Source organism: Scyliorhinus torazame, chromosome 7 (assembly GCF_047496885.1).
Source record: "Scyliorhinus torazame isolate Kashiwa2021f chromosome 7, sScyTor2.1, whole genome shotgun sequence".
In the NCBI taxonomy this organism is placed as follows: domain Eukaryota; kingdom Metazoa; phylum Chordata; class Chondrichthyes; order Carcharhiniformes; family Scyliorhinidae; genus Scyliorhinus; species Scyliorhinus torazame.
In genome coordinates, this window is record NC_092713.1 from 28,776,477 (window position 1) to 28,790,586 (window position 14,110).

A 14,110-nucleotide genomic window follows, 5' to 3' on the forward strand; every position below is an offset into this window, starting at 1 on the left:
GGGAGGGTTTCAAGTGTCAGTTGAAAGGAATTCAGGACCGGCATGTTTCTGTGCGGAAAAAGGATAAATATGGCAAATTTTGGGAACCTTGGATAACGAGAGATATTGCAGGCCTCGTCAAAAAGAGAAAGGAGGCATTTGTCAGGTCTAGAAGGCTGGGAACAGACGAAGCCTGTGTGGAATATAAGGAAAGTAGGAAGGAACGTAAGCAAGGAGTCAGGAGGGCTAAAAGGGGTCATGAAAAGTCATTGGCAAATAGGGTTAAGGAAAATCCCAAGACTTTTTACACGTACATAAAAAGCAAGAGGGTAGCCAGGGAAAGGGTTGACCCACTGAAGGACAGGAGAGGGAATCTATGTGTGGAGCCAGAGGAAATGGGCGAGGTACTAAATGAATACTTTGCATCAGTATTCACCAAAGAGAAGGAATTGGTGGACGTTGAGTCTGGAGAAGGGTGTGAAAATAATCTGGGTCACATTGAGATCCAAAAAGACGAGGTGTTGGGCGTCTTGAAAAATATTAAGGTGAATAAGTCCCCAGGGCCTGATGGGATCTACCCCAGAATATTGAAGGAGGCTAGAGAGGAAATTGCTGAGGCCTTGACAGGAATCTTTGGATCCTCACTGTCTTCAGGTGATGTCCCGGAGGACTGGAGAATAGCCAATGTTGTTCCTCTGTTTAAGAAGGGTAGCAAGGATAATCCAGGGAACTACAGGCAGGTGAGCCTTACGTCAGTGGTAGGGAAATTACTGGAGAGAATTCTTCGAGACAGGATCTACTCCCATTTGGAAGCAAATGAACGTATTAGCGAGAGGCAGCATGGTTTTGTGAAGGGGAGGTCGTGTCTCACTAACTTGATAGAGTTTTTCGAGGAGGTCACAAAGATGATTGATGCAGGTAGAGCAGTGGATGTTGTCTATAGGGACTTCAGTAAGGCCTTTGACAAGGTCCCTCATGGCAGACTGGTACAAAAGGTGAAGTCACACGGGATCAGAGGTGAGCTGGCACGATGGATACAGAACTGGCTAGGTTATAGAAGGCAGGGAGTAGCAATGGAAGGTTGCTTTTCTGATTAGAGGGCTGTGACTAGAGGTGTTCCGCAGGAATCAATGCTGGGACCTTTGCTGTTTGTAGTATATGTAAATGATTTGGAGGAAAATATAACTGGTCTGATTAGTAAGTTTGCAGACGACACAAAGGTTGGTGGAATTGCGGATAGCGATGAGGACTGTCAGAGGATACAGCAGGATTTAGATCGTTTGGAGACTTGGGCGGAGAGATGGCAGATGGAGTTTAATCGAACAAATTTGAGGTCATGCATTTTGGAAGGTCTAATGCAGGTAGGGAATATACAGTAGACGGTATATACAGTAGAACCCTCAAGAGTGTTGAAAGTCAGAGAGATCTAGGTGTACAGGTCCACAGGTCACCGAAAAAGGCAGCACAGATGGAGAAGGTAGTCAAGAAGGCATAAGGCATGCTTGCCTTCATTGGCCGGGGCATTGAGTATAAAAATTGGCAAGTCGTGTTGCAGCTGTATAGAACCTTAGTTAGGCCACACTTGGAGTATAGTGTTCAATTCTGGTCACCACACTGCCAGAAGGATGTGAAGGCTTTAGAGAGGGTGCAGAAGAGATTTACCAGGATGTTGTCTGGTATGGAGGGCATTAGCTATGAGAGAGGTTGAATAAACTCGGTTTGTTCTCACTGGAACAACGGGGTTGAGGGGCGACCTGATAGAGGTCTACAAAACTATGAGGGGCATAGACAGAGTGGATAGCCAGAGGCTTTTTCCCAGGGTAGAGGGGTCAATTACTAGGGGGCATAGCTTTAAGGTGCAAGGGGCAAGGTTTAGAGGAGATGTACGAGGCAAGTGTTTTACACAGAGGGTAGTGGGTGCCTGGGACTCGCTGCCGGAGGAGGTGGTGGAAGCAGGGACGATAGTGACATTTAAGGGGCATCTTGACAAATACATAAATAGGATGGGAATAGAGGGATACGAACCCTGGAACTGTAGAAGATTTTAGTTTAGACGGGCAGCATGGTCGGCGCAGGCTTGGAGGGCCGAAGGGCCTGTTCCTGTGCTGTACTTTTCTTTGTTCTTTGTTCTTTGTGTACCGAGGTACAGTGAAAAGTATTGTCCTGCGTACAGTCCAGACAGATCATTCCATACATGACAAAAACATAGGACATACATAAATACACAATGTAAATACATAGACATAGACATCGGGTGAAGTGCTACAATAGTAAGGATGATGCACAGAGAGATCAGTTCAGTCTATAAGAGGGCCATGCAGGAGTCTGGTAGCAGCAGGGAAGAAGCTGTTTTTGAACCTGTTGGTGAATGTTCTCAAACTTTTGTATCTTCTGCCCTATGGAAGAGATTGGAAGAGCGAATAACCCGGTGGGAGGAGTCTTTGATTATGCTGCCCGCTTTCCCATGGCAGCGGGAGATGTAGACAGAGTGATGGACCGGACTGTGTTCACGACTCTCTGTCGGTTCTTACGGTCTTGGGTCAGGCAGTTGCCATACCAGGCTGTGATGCAGGCAGATCGGATGCTTTCTATGGTGCATCTGTTGCAGGAGGTAGCAGAGTTCAGTGAGCACCTCCTTCACAAATGTAGATGATGCACACACTACTCCTGGGTTAGGTGGAGTTAAGAGAAGAGTTCCTACAGTAATAAAGGTGGATAGGGGAACTAAACGAGAGCCCAGCTTCTCCCCCTCCTCTTCCTCCCTCTGTAAGCAGCGCATCCTCTTCTTTACAGCTTCTTCTTCATCTCTCTCACACGTTGAAACCCAAGACCCAAGGGATAACAACTATAGCCCCAGTGAATAGGAGCAAATGGTCCGACAAAATCTTTGCAGTCACAACTAAGGCTTCCCCCATCTACAGCAACTAACCTGCAAGGTGTTGATCGTTCCTTTAACTAGCACCGGTAAATAGCTTTGTAATTACTAACTAAATGTGTGACAGTTAGAAGTCAAATTAGGTGCCTTTCCTTTTCCAAACCACCGTTCCAGCATTGAAGTCAGGTGCCACTCATTTTCCTCAGGGTACATTCTCATTCATGGAAACCCCAGAGAACCCATGTAACTGGCATCTCTCCAGGACATTCCATAGATCTTCGGCCAAGGTCACCATCAGTAGAAACCCTGTGCAAATTCAAACCCATGGTAAAAGATGTGCCAAGTTGAGCAGCGCCCCCCCCCCCCCTACCAAGTTGGATTGTTGATGCGGTATACTGCTGGTCCTCGTGCTTCATGTGAGAATTTATATCATGTAAGCCCGCAAAGGATGGACACATTTACCTTAGCACTCTTCCCAAACTTGGAGTTTCATTCCCATATGCTGCCACAACTGATGGATGTAATATGAACTCTATTTCTTTCTTCACAGTTGCTCCCAGCGTGGCACGGTGGCACAGTGATTAGCGCTGCTGCTTCACAGCGCCTGGAACCTGCATTCGATTGTGACCTTGGGTTCACACATCCTCCCTGTGTCTGCCCGGGTGCTCCGGTTTCCTCCCACAGTCCAGAGATGTGCAGGTTAGGCGGATTGGCCATGATCAATCCGTGGAGTGATGGGGATAGGGTGGGGGAGTGGGCCTAGGTAAAGTGTCCTTTCGGGGGGGTGGATGCAGACGCTGAATGGCCTCCTTCTGCACTACAGGAATTCCATCGACCCGCTGGGTCTTTCCAGCGTTGCCTGTTTTTATTTCAGATTTTCAGCATCTGCAGTATTTTGCTTTGAAGAAAGGCCATCCTCTGTATTGCACCTTCCAAGGTTTAATCAAAAGGGACAGTCAAGCAGGACAATCAGGTTCCTGATCCAATTGGACAAGTGAATTTTGAAGAATTGTTCGACAAGGGAAAGTTAGGTTGTGTCCAAAACTGAAAGAATGGTGCCAATGAAGATATTGTAAAACACAGCTGAAAGTGGAAGGTGAAAGAAATGAAAGACACCAAACTTTTTGAGGACAAGGGATTGCTTTCTATATCTCTTGCAGCAACCTTTAATAGCAAAACATGAATTCCTAAATTTCCCATGCTTCTCTCTATGCATGTGGAAAACTAGCAGGGAGCACATTTAACTAACATGCAGGGATCCCACAGCCATTTTCCTGTTTGTGATATACATTTTCTTCTGTATTCTGGTTCTTACAAAGAGAAGAGTTTACATCCATAGAATGTCTTATCACGCCCCTCATCAATGTCTCAAAACACTGCCCCCCTACTCTTAGTTACGTGAGGTGCAGCGACTGTTATCGAGGAAGCAGGCAACGTTCTCAATGATCCCAAAAATGGCGATGAGCTGAAGCATAGAAGGCTTGCATCGCATTGTCGTGTTTGCACCAGCTTTCTGACAGAGCAACTCACCCAATGCCACGCCCCCGATCTTCCCATGTCTCATGGCAGCTTTAGCATTTGTGGATAATGATCAGAGTCTCTTTTGAAAGAGTTTTTTGTCCCTGCCTCCACCACAATCTCAGGCCGTACATTCCAGATCCTAACCACGGGCTGTGTAAAAAAAATAAAATATGGCTCCTGATGTCACCACTCCTTCTTTCGCCAACCACCTCAAATTGTTTGGGAGTGTTTTCCAAGGGAGGAATATTTACCAGGACACTGGAATAACTCTTGCTTTTTTTTTTGCTGAATGGCACCATAAAGTCTTTAAAAATAGGCGTGAGCCTCTGGGAAAGACAGATAAAGCCTCAGTTTAATGTCCCGTCAGAAAGACAGCACACCCAACAGTGCAGCAGCACTTCTAATAGTGACTGGAGTGTCAATCTAGATTATGTGTTCAAGTGCGGCTTCACCCTACAACCTCTGGTTCAGAAGCAATAATTCTACTAACTGAGGCAAACTGACACTTGAAAGAGATTTACCAAGGTTGAAATACATATTTAAAATTTATCAGTACTTTCAAATCATCCTGAATTATGACTTGCACGGCAGCAACCCGCCAAGGCTCCTTCGACAGCACCTTCCCAAACTCACGACCTCTGCCGCCGGGAAGGACAAGGGCAGGAGGCATTTGAGAACAGCAGCCCCTGCGAGGTCCCGCACACCAATTCTGACCTGGAAGTATATCGGTTGTTCCTGCACTGTGGCCTGGTGGGGGTCAGAATCCTGGAACTCACTCCCAAAAGCAGTGTGGCTGCGCCTACATCAGGCCGCACCTTCTCGAGACTATTTAGGGATGAGCCTCGCCCAGTGGTACCCACGTCCCATGAATAAATGAAAATAAAATGTTGCTTGCCAGCGGCAAGGATAACAGGTGTGAGGGCAGAGTGGCGGCAGTGGGTTAGCCCTGCAGTCTCATGGCGCCGAGATCCCAGGTTCGATCCCGGCCCGGGTCACTATCCGTGTGAAGTTTCCACATTCTCCCCGTGTTTGCGTGGGTTTCGCCCCCACAACCTAAAGATGCGCATTGGCCACGCTAAATTGCCCCTTAATTGGAAAAAATGAATTGGGTACTCTAAAAAAAATATATTTTTTAAAAAGATAGCAGGTGTTCAATACAAATTCTATGCTGATCAAGGAGGGTCTCAGTGTTGAAAATTTGCAGTTTAAATGTGTGTTCACCCCCAATCTTAAAATAGCAATATGTTTGGGAAAGGCATTACATATAAAAGCAAGTCTTCTTTTGATAGCTGCAAAAGGATTTAAGCACAGCAAGAAGGTGACAGATGGAATATAATGTGGAGAAGTGTGAAGTTATCGACTGTGATAAGGAAAATAAAACAGCAGAACATTTTTAAAAGGTGAGAGTCCAGTAAATTTTGGCATTCAGAGGCACCTGGGTGTACTTGTATGTGAATCACAAAAAGTTAATCTGCTGGCACGAATGAGCAGTTCAGAAAGCAAATGCTATGTTAGTTTTTATTACAGAGGGATATCAGTTTCAAGAGGGTAGAGCTTCAATATGGCCAGATTGAATGCGTTGGATCCTGATACACCATCATGCCCAAAGCTGCACTTCATAGAATCCCTACAGTGCAGAAGGAGTCTACTCGGCCCATCAAGTCTGCACCGACCCTCCAAAAGAGCACCCTATCTAGGGCAATGTCCTCATTCTATTCCCGTAACCCCACCTAACCTTTTGGACACTAAGGGGCAATTTATCATGGCCAATCCACCTAACCTGCACACCTTTGTTGTCTGTTCATCTCCAAGTCATGCAGCCCAGTGCCATGCACACTGCTGAGTGGTTGCATACCCAGCAGGAAGCCCGGTTTGTCTGAAATTTGCAGGGCTAGCCTGCCTACCTGGTAAAGGCAGCTTGCACCTCTATACGAGTGCTGGAACTGTTTCAGAAATAGTTTCTCACAAGAGGCCAGAGGAGACTCTCCCAGCCTCTCCAATGCAGCAATGGAGATGTTGGCCCTGGAGGTGGGAAGGAAGAGAGACTCCCTGGGCTGAATCTTTCCAGCCTCAGGAAAACTGGGGGCTGGTGGGGGGAGAGCTGTATCAGATCGACTGGGGCAGCAAGGTAGGACAGTGGTTAGCACAATTGCTTCACAACTCCAGGGTCCCAGGTTCGATTCCCGGCTTGGGTCACTGTCTGTGCGGAGTCTGCATGTTCTCCCCATGTCTGCGTGGGTTTCCTCCAGGTGCTCCGGTTTCCTACCACAGTCCAAAGCTGTGCAGGTTAGGTGGATTGGCCATGCTAAATTACCCTTAGTGTCCAAAAAAGGTTTGGTGGGGTTACTGGGTTACGGGGATAGGGTGGCGGCTTGGGCTTAAATGTGGTGCTCTTTCCAAGAGACGGTGCAGACTCGATGGGCCAAATGGCCTCCTTCTGCACTGTAAATTCTATGATTCTATGATTCTATGACTGCCAGACAACTTTCCCGGCACAGGCTGGGAAGCTGATCAGTTGGCCGTTTCATGGAGGTGCTCAGGCAATTTCAATCGTTAAAATAAGGGGAGTGTGGCGAATGCCAAACACTAGTAAAGTTGAAAGAATGATGGCTTTGCTTTCAATATGGTGTTGGGGCTCCCTTTGTGTAAAGAGCCTTACCATAGAATTTAAAGTGCAGACGGAAGCTATTCAGCCCATCAAATCTACACCGGCCCCGAAAGAGCACCCTACCTGAGCTCACACAGCCACCATATCCCCGTAACTCAGCAACCCCACCAAATGTTTGGACACTACAGAGCAATTTATCATGACCAATCCACCTAACCCGCACGTCTTTGGACTTGTGGGAGGAAGCCGGAGCACCCAAAGGAAACCCACGCTGACGTGGGGAGAACGTGCAGACACCGCGCAGACAGTGACCAAAGCCGAGGAATCGAACGCGGGTCACTGGTGCTGCGAAGCAACAGTGCTAACCACTGTGCTCCCGTGCCGCCCTTGCGGAAAGAGAAAGAAGAAGCTCAACTGATGTTAGCAATCTTTGCTTCGCTGGTGGCACGTGCCAAAGAATTGGAACTCATGAATGCACAATGTGAAGGTTTCACCAAGACCTTGATATGCGTGGGGAACTACAGTCAAGGTTATCTGCACAGACAGCTCCATTGACACAGATCCTCCATGTCAATGACTCCCACACTTAAATACATCATCATGCGTTCAATCAGATGAAATTTGGCTTCATCAGACCTTTTCAGACCTGTAAAAGTGGAGGAGGAGGTTTTATCATTCTGTATTGTTGTGGTGAAGCTGAGGAGCCACAATGCAAGATCCTGAGGTGTCCTGTAGCGTCTCTTCACACTCACTTCTTTCCCTTATGGGAAAGGATTCCCAAGCTGAATATCTGCCCATTAAGCCATGTTATGAACGCTCCTTCTGTGACCAACAAGTCCTGGCATTTGGCTCGAACCCGGATCGTCTGGTCCATAAGAACATAAGAACATAAGAACTAGGAGCAGGAGTAGGCCATCTGGCCCCTCGAGCCTGCTCCGCCATTCAATGAGATCATGGCTGATCTTTTGTGGACTCAGCTCCACTTTCCGGCCCGAACACCATAACCCTTAATCCCTTTATTCTTCAAAAAACTATCTATCTTTATCTTAAAAGCATTTAATGAAGGGGCCTCTACTGCTTCACTGGGCAAGGAATTCCATAGATTCACAACCCTTTGGGTGAAGAAGTTCCTCCTAAACTCAGTCCTAAATCTACTTCCCCTTATTTTGAGGCTATGCCCCCTAGTTCTGCTTTCACCCGCCAGTGGAAACAACCTGCCCGCATCTATCCTATCGATTCCCTTCATAATTTTATATGTTTCTATAAGATCCCCCCTCATCCTTCTAAATTCCAACGAGTACAGTCCCAGTCTACTCAACCTCTCCTCGTAATCCAACCCCTTCAGCTCTGGGATTAACCTAGTGAATCTCCTCTGCACACCCTCCAGTGCCAGTACGTCCTTTCTCAAGTAAGGAGACCAAAACTGAACACAATACTCCAGGTGTGGCCTCACTAACACCTTATACAATTGCAGCATAACCTCCCTAGTCTTAAACTCCATCCCTCTAGCAATGAAGGACAAAATTCCATTTGCCTTCTTAATCACCTGTTGCACCTGAAAACCAACTTTCTGCGACTCATGCACGAGCACACCCAGGTCTCTCTGCACAGCAGCATGTTTTAATATTTTATCATTTAAATAATAATCCCTTTTGCCGTTATTCTTACCAAAATGGATAACCTCACATTTGTCAACATTATATTCCATCTGCCAGACCCTAGCCCATTCACTTAGCCTGTCCAAATCCCTCTGCAGACTTCCAGTATCCTCTGCACTTTTTGCTTTACCACTTATCTTAGTGTCGTCTGCAAACTTGGACACATTGCCCTTGGTCCCCAACTCCAAATCATCTATGTAAATTGTGAACAGTTGTGGGCCCAACACTGATCCCTGAGGGACACCACTAGCTACTGATTGCCAACCAGAGAAACACCCATTAATCCCCACTCTTTGCTTTCTATTAATTAACCAATCCGCTATCCATGCTCCTACTTTCCCCTTAATGCCATGCATCTTTATCTTATGCAACAACCTTTTGTGTGGCACCTTGTCAAAGGCTTTCTGGAAATCCAGATATACCACATCCATTGGCTCCCCGTTATCTACCGCACTGTTAATGTCCTCAAAAAATTCCACTAAATTAGTTAGGCACGACCTGCCCTTCATGAACCCATGCTGCGTCTGTCCAATGGGACAATTTCCATCCAGATGCCTCGCTATTTCTTCCTTGATGATAGATTCCAGCATCTTCCCTACTACCGAAGTTAAGCTCACTGGCCTATAATTACCCACTTTCTGCCTACCTCCTTTTTTAAACAGTGGTGTCACATTTGCTAATTTCCAATCCGCCGGGACCACCCCAGAGTCTAGTGAATTTTGGTAAATTATCACTAGTGCATTTGCAATTTCCCTAGCCATCTCTTTTAGCACTCTGGGATGCATTCCATCAGGGCCAGGAGACTTGTCTACCTTTAGCCCCATTAGCTTGCCCATCACTACCTCCTTGGTGATATCAATCCTCTCAAGGTCCTCACCTGTCATAGCCTCATTTCCATCAGTCACTGGCATGTTATTTGTGTCTTCCACTGTGAAGACCGATCCAAAAAACCTGTTCAGTTCCTCAGCCATTTCCTCATCTCCCATTATTAAATCTCCCTTCTCATCCTCTAAAGGACCAATATTTACCTTAGCCACTCTTTTTTGTTTTATGTATTTGTAGAAACTTTTACTATCTGTTTTTATATTCTGAGCAAGTTTACGCTCATAATCTATCTTACTCTTCTTTATAGCTTTTTTAGTAGCTTTCTGTTGCCCCCTAAAGATTTCCCAGTCCTCTAGTCTCCCACTGATCTTTGCTACTTTGTATGTTTTTTCCTTCAATTTGATACTCTCCCTTATTTCCTTAGATATCCACGGTCGATTTTCCCTCTTTTTACCGTTCTTCCTTGTTGTTGGTATAAACCTTTGCTGGGCACTGTGAAAAATCACTTGGAAGGTTCTCCACTGTTCCTCAACTGTTTCACCATAAAGTCTTTGCTCCCAGTCTACCTTAGCTAGTTCTTCTCTTATCCCATTGTAATCTCCTTTGTTTAAGCACAAAACACTAGTGCTTGATTTTACCTTCTCACCCTCCATCTGTATTTTAAATTCCACCATATTGTGATCGCTCCTTCCGAGAGGATCCCTAACTATGAGATCCTGAATCAATCCTGTCTCATTACACAGGACCAAATCTAGGACCGCTTGTTCCCTCGTAGGTTCCATTACATACTGTTCGAGGAAACTATCGCGGATACATTCTATAAACTCCTCCTCAAGGCTGCCTTGACCGACCTGGTTAACCAATCAACATGTAGATTAAAATCCCCCATGATAACTGCTGTACCATTTCTACATGCATCTGTTATTTCTTTGTTTATTGACTGCCCCACCATAATGTTACTATTTGGTGGCCTATAGATTACTCCTATCAGTGACTTTTTCGCCTTACTATTCCTGATTTCCACCCAAATGGATTCAACCTTATCCTCCATAGCACCGATGTCATCCCTTACTGTTGCCCGGATGTCATCCTTAAATATCAGAGCTACACCACCTCCCTTACCATCCACACTGTCCTTCCAAAAAGTTTGATACCCTCGGATATTTAACTCCCAGTCGTGACCATCCTTTAACCATGTTTCAGTAATGGCCACTAAATCATAATCATTCACGATGATTTGCGCCATCAACTCATTTACCTTATTCCGAATACTACGAGCATTCAGGTAAAGTACACTTATGTTGGCTTTTTTACCTCTGTTCTTAATCTTAACACCTCGATCAGTAACCGCTCCTAAGTTATATTTCCTCTCAACCTTTCTCCTAATTTTCCTTGTCGTCGAACCCACATCTTCCTGTAACAACCTGCCGCGTCGCTTACCATTAATGTTTTCACTTCCCGTTTTATTTCTTTTAGTATTCCTGGTCCTATTCACTGAGCTCCCCTTAGTCACTGTACCTTGTACTGTCGCCCTTTTTGATTTTTGACTATGGCTTCTCTGCCTTACACTTTCCCCCTTACTGCCTTTTATTTCTGTCCCTGTTTTACTACCTTCCAACTTCCTGCATCGGTTCCCAGAGGTAAGGATACTACCAGTCTGCCATCAGATCTCCTTACAAGATCCTGAGTGAGAATCCCCCTTAACCAGGGTGCATTTTGAAGGGTTAGTTGTACAAGTCTTGCTTTAAGGGGGTAAAGATTGTGCTGATGCCAGGGTGGGTTTGAAGAAAAGGGAGAACGCCACCTTGCCAGCTTTGGTGAGATTGTTGAACTCCTTGTGGCCCTGGTTGGCATGTCCGGGGAGCGAGGGGTGGCATTTAGCGCCGGTACCACCCCTCTCTAGGTCGGGTGAGTGCCATCTCTGGCATGCTAGCTGGCATTATCACCCAGGAGATGGGGCCTCCTCACTCTGATTTTCTCCAGAAGAGGGTTTGGAGATCAGGGTTCAAATTGAGGGCTCTTCTGTGTGCCTGGGTGCCATGCCCGGTGGTAGTGCTTGCCTGCTTTCTCCTGGGGGCTCTGCTGTCTATGTTCTTTTTCAAAAGTATCAGGTGGATTGACGAAACGTGCAGCAAGGTTTTTTGAGGCTTGAGGGAATGAGCTTCTCCCTTAGCTGTTCCTCTAGTCGATTGCTGGCGTGTGCAGGCTGGCTTGTCTCTTTTAACAGGTTTCTCTTCACTTTCCACACACTGAACACACAGCACCTCATGTGGGATATACGGAAATCACTACTCCAAGCAATGCGTAAATGAGCAGACCAAGAAACTCTTCTGTAAATACCTTCCCAGACCATCAGTGGGTGCCAAATACTTTTCCACTGATGTGAAACTGGAGTAACACAGCACATGGAAATTCTCCCCCCATGTGTTTATTGTGCAAATCTGTTGATATTAGTGAGTAATGTGCCTTTGGATGTGCTTGCAAATATTTATTCAGAAAATCTGTTGTTGGTGCTTATTAGTTTGACTTGTTGCATGTATTTTGGATATTTTCTGTGCAAATCTGCTAGTGTGGGTGATTTTTCTGCCTTGTAGAGTTTAGCTGTAAATGTTTACTGCGCAAATGTTTTTTTTTCCTGAGTAATAATGTACAGCAGTGTTTCTTCGCAAATCATCGGCAAGCGAATATGATTGACTTATTGCAGAAAATGCTGTTTCATTGAAAACCGTTTAATTGTTTTTTTTTATCCTTTCGCGGGACCATGGGGTCTGTCGCCCATCCTGAATTGCCCGTGAGAAGGAGGTGGTTAGGCGCCATCTTGAACCGCTGTTCAACTGGGAATGTTGAATTTGAAAAGGCAGGCTGCTAGCTCACAGCAATCTGTGCACAGTATCATTCAAAACGCGTAACATTCATGAAGGTGTTGTTGTAAGTCAAAGTTTCTACGGCTGAAGGTGTAAAATGCAAGACTTGTTTAGAGAACCTTTTACAATCACAGGATGTCCAAAGGCACTTAGACCAAACGAATGTGGAGGCTTTGGAAAGGGAACAGAAGCGGTTTAGAACATAGAACATAGAACAATACAGCGCAGTACAGGCCCTTCGGCCCACGATGTTGCACCAAAACAAAAGCCATCTAACCTACACTATGCCATTATCATCCATATGTTTATCCAATAAACTTTTAAATGCCCTCAATGTTGGTGAGTTCACTACTGTAGCAGGTAGGGCATTCCACGGCCTCACTACTCTTTGTGTAAAGAACCTACCTCTGACCTCTGTCCTATATCTATTACCCCTCAGTTTAAAGTTATGTCCCCTCGTGCCAGCCATATCCATCCACGGGAGAAGGCTCTCACTGTCCACCCTATCCAACCCCCTGATCATTTTGTATGCCTCTATTAAGTCTCCTCTTAACCTTCTTCTCTCCAACGAAAACAACCTCAAGTCCATCAGCCTTTCCTCATAAAATTTTCCCTCCATACCAGGCAACATCCTGGTAAATCTCCTCTGCACCCGCTCCAAAGCTTCCACGTCCTTCCTATAATGCGGTGACCAGAACTGTACGCAATACTCCAAATGCGGCCGAACCAGAGTTCTGTACAGCTGCAACATGACCTCCCGACTCCGGAACTCAATCCCTCTACCAATAAAGGCCAACACTCCATAGGCCTTCTTCACAACCCTATCAACCTGGGTGGCAACTTTCAGGGATCTATGTACATGGACACCTAGATCCCTCTGCTCATCCACACTTTCAAGAACTTTACCATTAGCCAAATATTCCGCATTCCTGTTATTCCTTCCAAAGTGAATCACCTCACACTTCTCTACATTAAACTCCATTTGCCACCTCTTAGCCCAGCTCTGCAGCTTATCTATATCCCTCTGTAACCTGCTACATCCTTCCACACTATCGACAACACCACCGACTTTAGTATCGTCTGCAAATTTACTCACCCACCCTTCTGCGCCTTCCTCTAGGTCATTGATAAAAATGACAAACAGCAACGGCCCCAGAACAGATCCTTGTGGTACTCCACTTGTGACTGTACTCCATTCTGAACATTTCCCATCAACCACCACCCTCTGTCTTCTTTCAGCTAGCCAATTTCTGATCCACATCTCTAAATCACCCTCAATCCCCAGCCTCCGTATTTTCTGCAATAGCCTACCGTGGGGAACCTTATCAAACGCTTTGCTGAAATCCATATACACCACATCAACTGCTCTACCCTCATCTACCTGTTCAGTCACCTTCTCAAAGAACTCAATAAGGTTTGTGAGGCATGACCTACCCTTCACAAAGCCATGCTGACTATCCCTGATCATATTATTCCTATCTAGATGATTATAAATCTTGTCTCTTATAATCCCCTCCAAGACTTTACCCACTACAGACGTGAGGCTCACCGTCTATAGTTGCCGGGGTTGTCTCTGCTCCCCTTTTTGACAAAGGGACCACATTTGCTGTCCTCCAGTCCTCTGGCACTATTCCTGTAGCCAATGATGACATAAAAATCAAAGCCAAAGGTCCAGCAATCTCTTCCCTGGCCTCCCAGAGAATCCTAGGATAAATCCCATCAGGCCCCGGGGACTTATCTATTTTCAGCCTGTCCAGAATTGCCAACACCTCTTCCCTAC